Source organism: Arachis hypogaea, chromosome 1, assembly GCF_003086295.3.
Source record: "Arachis hypogaea cultivar Tifrunner chromosome 1, arahy.Tifrunner.gnm2.J5K5, whole genome shotgun sequence".
Taxonomy (NCBI): Eukaryota; Viridiplantae; Streptophyta; class Magnoliopsida; order Fabales; family Fabaceae; genus Arachis; species Arachis hypogaea.
Window position 1 is genome coordinate 26,467,583 of NC_092036.1, and position 9,324 is coordinate 26,476,906.

Below are 9,324 nucleotides of genomic sequence, written 5' to 3' on the forward strand. Positions count from 1 at the left end.
GAAGCTTCTTTAATACTGCTTGGTGCATTTTGCATTCCAGACAGACTTTGAGAAATCATATTGACTTGTTGAGTCAATATTTTATTCTGAGCCAATATGGCATTCAGAGTGTCAATCTCAAGAACTCCTTTCTTCTGACTAGTCCCATTGTTCACAGGATTCCTTTCAAAAGTGTACATGAATTGGTTATTTGCAACCATTTCAATCAGCTCTTGAGCTTCTGTAGGCGTCTTCTTCAGATGAAGAGATCCTCCAGCAGAGCTATCCAAAGACATCTTGGATAGTTCAGAGAGACCATCATAGAAAATACCTATGATGCTCCATTCAGAAAGCATATCAGAGGGACACTTTCTGATTAATTGTTTGTATCTTTCCCAAGCTTCATAGAGGGATTCTCCTTCCTTCTGTCTGAAGGTTTGGACTTCCACTCTAAGCTTACTCAATTTTTGAGGTGGAAAGAACTTTGCCAAGAAGGCATTGACTAGCTTTTTCCAAGAGTTCAGGCTTTCTTTAGGTTGTGAGTCCAACCATATTCTAGCTCTGTCTCTTACAGCAAAAGGGAATAGCATAAGTCTGTAGACCTCAGGGTCAACCCCATTAGTCTTGACAGTGTCACAGATTTGCAAGAACTCAGCTAAAAACTGATGAGGATCTTCCAATGGAAGTCCATGGAACTTGCAATTCTGTTGCATTAGAGAAACTAATTGAGGCTTAAGCTCAAAGTTGTTTGCTCCAATGGCAGGGATAGAGATGCTTCTCCCATAGAAGTCGGGAGTAGGTGCAGTAAAGTCACCCAGCACCTTCCTTGCATTGTTGGCATTGTTGTTGTTTTCGGCTGCCATGGGGTCTTCTTCTTTGAAGATTTCTGTTAGGTCCTCTATAGAGAATTGTGCCTTAGCTTCTCTTAGCTTTCGCTTCAAGGTCCTTTCAGGTTCAGGGTCAGTCTCAACAAGAATGCTTTTGTCTTTGCTTCTGCTCATAAGAAAGAGAAGAGAACAAGAAAATATGGAATCCTCTATGTCACAGTATAGAGATTCCTTGAGGTGTCAGAGGAAAAGAAAAATAGAAGGCAGAAGTAGAAAATTCGAACTTATCAAAGAAGATGGAGTTTGAATTTTGCATTAAGGAATAGTGTTAGTCCATAAATAGAAGGATATGAGAAGAAGGGAAGTAGTATTCAAAAATTAAGTAAAGAATTTTGAAAACATTTTGAAAAACACTAATTGATTTTCGAAAACCATGATTGAGAAAGAAGTGAAGTGATTTTTGAAAAAGATTTTGAAATTAGAAATCAAAAAGATTTGATTGAAAACTATTTTGAAAAAGATGTGATTGGTTTTAAAAAGATGTGATTGAGAAGATATGATTTGAAAAAAATTTTAAAAAAAATATTTGATTTTAAAAATTAATGACTTGACTAACAAGAAAAGATATGATTCAAACATTAAACCTTTCTCAACAGAAAAGGCAACATACTTGAAATGTTGAATCAAATCATTAATTGACAGCAAGTATCTTTGAAAATAGAAAGAAATTGATTTTGAAAAAGATTTGATTGAAAAAATTTGATTTGAAAAAGATTTGATTTTGAAAAACTTTGAAAACTTTGGAAAAAATTTGATTTGAAAACAAAATCTTCCCTCTTGTGCCATCCTGGCGTTAAACGCCCAGAATGGTATCCATTCTGGCGTTTAACGCCCAAAATGCTACCCTTTTGGGCGTTAAACGCCCAGCCAGGCACCCTGGCTGGCGTTTAAACGCCAGTCTGTCCTTCTTCACTAGGCGTTTTGAACGCCCAGCTTTTTCTGCGTAATTCCTCTGCTGAATGTTCTGAATCTTTAATTCTTTGTATTATTGACTTGAAAAGACACAAATTAAAAATATTTTTGGATTTTTAATCATGAGGAATAATCAAAATGCAACTAAAATCAAATAACAATGCATGCAAGACACCAAACTTAGCAGTTTGTATACTACTGACACTATATGAGACACATAAACACTCAAGTCAAGAGAATTCAAAGATCAAAGCAATGAAATCATCAAGAACAACTTGAAGATTAATGAAGACACATGCATGAATGCAAGAAGAACAGAAACATGCAATTGACACCAAACTTAATATGAGACACTAGACTCAAACAAGAAATTTTTGGATTTTATGATTTTGTAATTTTTTTGTGCTTTTTTTGAAAATTAAGTGGAAAAAGAAAATAAAGATATCAAAATTCTTAATGAGAATTCCAGGAATCATGCAATGTTTAGTCTAAGACTCCGGTCCAGGAATTAGACATGGCTTCACAGCCAGCCAAGCTTTCAAAGAAAGCTTCGGTCCAAAACACTAGACATGGCCAATGGCCAGCCAAGCCTTAGCAGATCACTGCTCCAACAGCAAGATTGATAGAAATCAACAAGCTCTTGTGATGATAAGTTGAAACCTCGGTCCAATGAAATTAGACATGGCTTCACAGCCAGCCAGACTTCAACAGATCATTATGAAACTCTAGAATTCATTCTTGAGAACTCTGAAGAAAAAAAATACCTAATCTAAGCAACAAGATGAACCATCAGTTGTCCATACTCGAACAATCCCCGGCAACGGCGCCAAAAACTTGGTGGACGAAATTGTGATCACACAACTTCGCACAACTAACCAGCAAGTGTACTGGGTCGTCCAAGTAATAAACCTTACGCGAGTAAGGGTCGATCCCACAGAGATTGTTGGTATGAAGCAAGCTATGGTCACCTTGTAAATCTTAGTCAGGCAGACTCAAATGGGTATGGTGATAAACGCATAAAACATAAAGATAAAGATAGAGATACTTATGTAATTCATTGGTAGGAATTTCAGATAAGAGTATGAAGATGCTGGTCCCTTCCGTCTCTCTGCTTTCCTACTGTCTTCATCCAATCCTTCCTACTCCTTTCCAGGGCAAGCTTAAGCAAGGGTTTCACCGTTGTCAGTGGCTACCTCCCATCCTCTCAGTGGAAATGTTCAACGCACCCTGTCACGGCACGGCTATCCATCTGTCGGTTCTCGATCAGGCCGGAATAGAATCTAGTGATTCTTTTGCGTCTGTCACTAACGCCCCGCCCTCAGTAGTTTGAAGCACGTCACAGTCATTCAGTCATTGAATCCTACTCAGAATACCACAGACAAGGTTAGACCTTCCGGATTCTCTTGAATGCCGCCATCAGTTCTAGCCTATACCACGAAGACTCTGATCTCACGGAATGGCTGGCTCGGTTGTCAGGCGATCAACCATGCATCGTGTATCAGGAATCCAAGAGATATTCACCCAATCGAAGGTAGAACGGAGGTGGTTGTCAGTCACACGTTCATAGGTGAGAATGATGATGAGTGTCACGGATCATCACATTCATCAAGTTGAAGAACAAGTGATATCTTAGAACAAGAACAAGCGGAATTGAATAGAAGAACAATAGTAATTGCATTAATACTCGAGGTACAGCAGAGCTCCACACCTTAATCTATGGTGTGTAGAAACTCCACCGTTGAAAATACATAAGAACAAGGTCTAGGCATGGTCGAATGTCCAGCCTCCCAATGATCTAAGATAGCATCAGAACAAAGATAACTACCCCCGGATATCTCAATACAATAGTAAAAGGTCCTACTTATAGAGAACTAGTAGCCTAGGGTGTACAGAGATGAGTAAATGACATAAAAATCCACTTCCGGGCCCACTTGGTGTGTGCTTGGGCTGAGCATTGAAGCATTTTCGTGTAGAGACTCTTCTTGGAGTTAAACGCCAGCTTTTATGCCAGTTTGGGCGTTTAACTCCCATTCTAGTGCCAGTTCCGGCGTTTAACGCTGGGAATTCTGAGGGTGACTTTGAACGCCGGTTTGGGCCATCAAATCTTGGGCAAAGTATGGACTATCATATATTTCTGGAAAGCCCAGGGTGTCTACTTTCCAACACCGTTGAGAGCGCGCCAATTGGGCTTCTGTTGCTCCAGAAAATCCACTTCGAGTGCAGGGAGGTCAGAATCCAACAGCATCTGTAGTCCTTTTTAGTCTCTAAATCAGATTTTTGCTCAGGTCCCTCAATTTCAGCCAGAAAATACCTGAAATCATAGAAAAACACACAAACTCATGGTAAAGTCCAGAAAAGTGAATTTTAACTAAAAACTAATAAAAATATACTAAAAACTAACTAGATCATACTAAAAACATACTAAAAACAATGCCAAAAAGTGTACAAATTATCCGCTCATCAAGTGCCAGATCCATGCTCTGTTATGGCGTTGAACGCCAGCGAGATGGACCTTATTGGCGTTTAAACGCCAGTAAGTCCTTCCTCCAGGGTGTGATTTTTCTTCTGCTGTTTTTGATTTTGTTTTTAATTTTAATATTTTTTGTGACTCCGCATGATCATGAACCTACTAAAACACAAAATAACAATAAAATAAAAATAAAATTAGATAAATAAAAATTGGGTTGCCTCCTAACAAGCGCTTTTTTAATGTCAATAGCTTGACAGTGGGCTCTCATGGAGCCACAAAGGTGGTCAGGTCAATGTTGTGGACTCCCAACACCAAACGTAGAGTTTGGATATGGGGGTTCAACACCAAACTTAGAGTTTGGTTGTGGCTTCCCAACACCAAACTTAGAGTTTGATTGTGGGGGCTCTGTTTGACTCTGTATTGAGAGAAGCTCTGCATGCTTACTCTCCCTTGTTACAGAAGGATAGCCGTGTGCCTTAAACACAAGGTAGTCCCCATTCAATTGAAGGACTAATTCTCCTCTGTTAACATCTATCACAGCTTCTGCTGTGGCTAGGAAAGGTCTTCCAAGGATGATGCATTCATCCTCCTCCTTCCTAGCGTCTAAGATTATGAAATCAGCAGGAATGTAAAGGCCTTTAACCTTTACTAACACGTCCTCTACTGATCCATAAGCTTATCTTACTGACTTGTCTGCCAATTGTAATGAGAATAAGGCAGGCTGTACCTCAATGATCCCCAGTTTCTCCATTACAGAGAGTGGCATAAGATTTATGCCTGACCCCAGGTCACATAGAGCCTTGTTAAAGGTCATGGTGCCTATGGTACAGGGTATTAAGAATTTACCAGGATCTTGTCTCTTTTGAGGTAAAGTTTTCTAAACCCATGTATCTAGTTTACTAATGAGCAAGGGAGGTTCACCTTCCCAAGTCTCATTACCAAACAACTTGGCATTCAGCTTCATGATGGCTCCTAGATATTGAGCAACTTGCTTTCCAGTCACATCTTCATCCTCTTTTGAGGAAGAATAGTCTTCAAAGCTCATGAATGGCAGAAGGAGATTTAGTGGAATCTCTATGGTCTCTATATGAGCCTCAGATTCCTTTAGGTCCTCAATAGGGAACTCCTTCTTGTTTGAGAGACGTCCCAGGAGGTCTTCCTCACTAGGATTTTCATCATTCTCCTCCCTTGTGCATTCGGCCATATTGATTATATCAATGGCCTTGCACTCTCCTTTTGGATTTTCTTCTGTATTGCTTGGGAGAATACTGGGAGGAGTTTCAGTGACTTTCTTACTCAGCTGGCCCACTTATGCCTCCAAATTTCTGATGGAGGACCTTGTTTCACTCATGAAACTTAAGGTGGCCTTAGACAGATCAGAGACTAAATTTGCTAAATTAGAGGGGCTCTGCTCAGAATTCTCTGTCTGTTGCTGAGAAGATGATGGAAAAGGCTTGTTATGGCTTAGACTGTTTCTTCCACCATTATTAAAGCCTTGTTGAGGTTTTTGTTGATCCTTTCATGAGAAATTTGGATGATTTCTCCATGATGAATTATAGGTGTTTCCATAAGGTTCACCCATGTAATTTACCTCTGCTATTGCAGGGTTCTCAAGATCATAAGCTTCTTCAGAAGCTGCCTCTTTAGTACTGTTGGATGCATTTTGCCATCCATTTAGACTTTGAGAAATCATGTTGACTTGCTGAGTCAACACTTTGTTCTGAGCCAATATGGCATTCAGAGCATCAATTTCAAGAACTCCCTTCCTCTGAGGCATCCCATTATTCACGGAATTCCTCTCAGAAGTGTACATGAATTGGTTATTTGCAACCATGTCAATAAGTTCTTGAGCTTCTGCAGGCATTTTCTTTAAGTGAATGGATCCACCTGCAGAATGGTCCAATGACATTTTGGAAAACTCAGATAGACCATAATAGAATATATCTAATATGGTCCATTCTGAAAACATGTCAGAAGGACACTTTTTGGTCATCTGCTTGTATCTTTCCCAAGCTTCATAGAGGGATTCACCATCTTTTTGCTTGAAGGTTTGAACATCCACTCTAAGCTTGCTCAACTTTTGAGGAGGAAAGAATTTATCCAAGAAGGTTGTGACCAGCTTATCCCAAGAGTCCAGGCTATCTTTAGGTTGTGAGTCCAACCATGTTCTAGCTCTGTCTCTTATAGCAAAAGGGAAAAGCATGAGCCTATAGACTTCAGGATCTACTCCATTCGTCTTAACAGTCTCACAAATTTGCAAGAACTCAGTTAAAAACTGATAAGGATCTTCAGATGGAAGTCCATGAAACTTGCAGTTCTGTTGCATCAAAGCAACTAATTGAGGTTTCAGCTCAAAATTGTTTGCTCCAATGGCAGGAATTGGGATGCTTCTTCCATCAAACTTGGACGCTGGTTTAGTGAAATCACCAAGCATCCTCCTTGCATTATTGTTGTTGGGTTCGGCTGCCATCTCCTTCTCTTTTTCAAAAATTTCAAAAAGGTTGCCTCTGGATTGTTGTAATTTAGCTTCTCTTAGTTTCCTCTTTAGAGTCCTTTCAGGTTTTCGATCAGCTTCAACAAAGATGCCTTTTTCCTTATTCCTGCTCATATAGGAAAGAAGAGAACAAGAAAAGAAAGAGGAATCCTCTATGTCACAGTAAAGAGGTTCCTTATTGTTAGTAGAAGAAGAAAGGGAATAAAGAAAAGAGAATGAATAGTCTGGATAAAGAGTAAAGGTAGGGGAAGTGAATTGAGATGAAGAGAGGTGAAGAGAAGTGTTAGTAAATAAATAAATAAATAGAATAAGATGAGAGATAGAAATTTTTTAAAATAATTTTTGAAAAAGAGTTAATGAATTTCGAAAATTAGGATAAGAAATAAAATTAAAATTAAAGTTGAAACAATTAATTAATTAAAAAGAAATTTGAAAAAGGAGGAGATATTTTCGAAAATCTGAGAGGAAGAAGTAGTTAAGTTGTTTTGAAAAAGATAAGAAACAAACAAGAAGTTAGTTAGTTGATTGAAAAAGATTTGAAAATTAATTTTGAAAAGATAAGAAGATAAGAAGATATTTTTGAAATTAAATTTTTGGATAAGATAAAATTTTGAAAAAGATATGATAAAAGGATAAGATAAGAAGATATGATAAAAAGATAGGATTGAAAAAACTTTAATTTTTAAAATTAAAATTAATTACTTAACTAACAAGAAACTAAAAGATATGATTCTAGAATTTAAAGATTGAACCTTTCTTAACAAGAAAGTAACAAACTTCAAATTTTTGAATCAATCACATTAATTGTTAGTGTAATTTCGAAAATTTGAAATAAAATTAAGAAAAAGATTTTGAAAATAATTTTAAAATTTTCGAAATTAATAAGATAAAAATGAAAAAGATTTGATTTTTGAAAAAATTTTTGAAAAGATAGGATTTTTAAAATTGAAAATTTGACTTGACTTATGAGAAACAACTAATTTTAAAATTTTTTGACTAAGTCAACTCAAATTTTTGAAAATTAGGAGAGAAATAAGGAAAAGATATTTTTTTATTTTTGAATTTTTAATAATGAGAGAGAAAAACAACAAAAATGACTCACAACATGAAAATTATGAATCAAAACTCATGATGCATGCAAGAACACTATGAATGTCAAGATGAACACCAAGAACACTTTGAAGATCATGATGAACATCAAGAACATATTTTTGAAAAAATTTTTATGCAAAGAAAACATGCAAGACACCAAACTTAGAATTCTTTAATGCATGGATACTATGAATGCAAAAATGCATATAAAAAAACAATAAAAGACACAAAACAAGAAAACATCAAGATCAAACTAGAAGACTTATCAAGAACAACTTGAAGATCATGAAGAACACTATGAATGCATGAATTTTCGAAAAATACATAATAATTTTAAAAACATGCAATTGACACCAAACTTAAAAATTGACTCAAGACTCAAACAAGAAACACAAAATATTTTTGATTTTTTTTCTAATTTTTTTGTATTTTATTTTATTTTTTTGAAAAACATATAGGAAAAAGAAAATAAGAAATTCAAAATCTTTAAGAAGAATTCCAGGAATCTTTCAATATTAGCCCAAAGCTCCAATCAAAGGTTGGACATGGCTTAATATCCCGTCAGCTTTAGGATGGAATTACATGCATTGTGGTGATTAGTTGAAGACCAATTCCAAAGGAGTTTGAATATGGCTTTGCAGCCAGCCAGGATTCAACATGCTTCATGAAACTCTGGAATCCATTCTTAAATGTTTTGAAGCAATAGAATGATTTATTTTTTTAAAAAAATTTTCGAAAATAGGAATAAAAATTTTTTGAAAGATTTTTGAAAAGTTTTTGAAAAGAAAATTACCTAATCTGAGCAACAAGATGAACCGTCAGTTGTCCATACTCGAATAATCCCCGGCAACGGCGCCAAAAACTTGGTGCACGGATTTGTGATCATCAACAATGGCTCCAATAGTTTGGTAGCTCTCACACGTGAATTACACTTAGTCACAACTCCGCACAACTAACCAGCAAGTGCACTGGGTCGTCCAAGTAATACCTTACGTGAGTAAGGGTCGATCCCACGGAGATTGTTGGTATGAAGCAATCTATGGTTATCTTGTAGATCTTAGTCAGGCTGATTCAAATGTGATTGGATTAGATAATTAAAAGATAAATAAAATAGGATAGAAATACTTATGTAAATTAATGGTGGGAATTTCAGATAAGCGTATGAAGATGCTTGTCCCTGTTGAATCTCTGCTTTCCTACTCCTTTCATCCAATCCTTCTTACTCCTTTCCATGGCAAGCTGTATGTAGGGCATCACTGTTGTCAATGGCTACATCCCATCCTCTCAGTGAAAATGGTCCAAATGCTTTGTCACAGCATGGCTAATCATCTGTCGGTTTTCAATCAGGTTGGAATAGAATCTCGTGATTCTTTTGCGTCTGTCACTAACGCCCAGCCTTCAGGAGTTTGAAGCTTGTCACAGTCATTCAATCCCGAAATCCTACTCGGAATACCACAGACAAGGTTAGACTTTCCAGATTCCCATGAATG

At 36.9% G+C, this 9,324-nt stretch overlaps 2 non-coding genes across 2 annotated transcripts; both read left to right on the forward strand.

Annotated features, from left to right (window-relative positions):
- The first annotated feature begins 329 nt into the window (after nucleotides 1–329).
- LOC112712313 (small nucleolar RNA R71) lies at nucleotides 330–437 on the forward strand. Its single transcript, XR_003157755.1, has one exon. It is a non-coding gene; the product is annotated as a small nucleolar RNA R71 (small nucleolar RNA).
- Nucleotides 438–6,215: 5,778 nt separating this feature from the next.
- On the forward strand, nucleotides 6,216–6,319 carry LOC112712660 (small nucleolar RNA R71). Its single transcript, XR_003157871.1, has one exon. It is a non-coding gene; the product is annotated as a small nucleolar RNA R71 (small nucleolar RNA).
- Nucleotides 6,320–9,324: the final 3,005 nt, after the last annotated feature.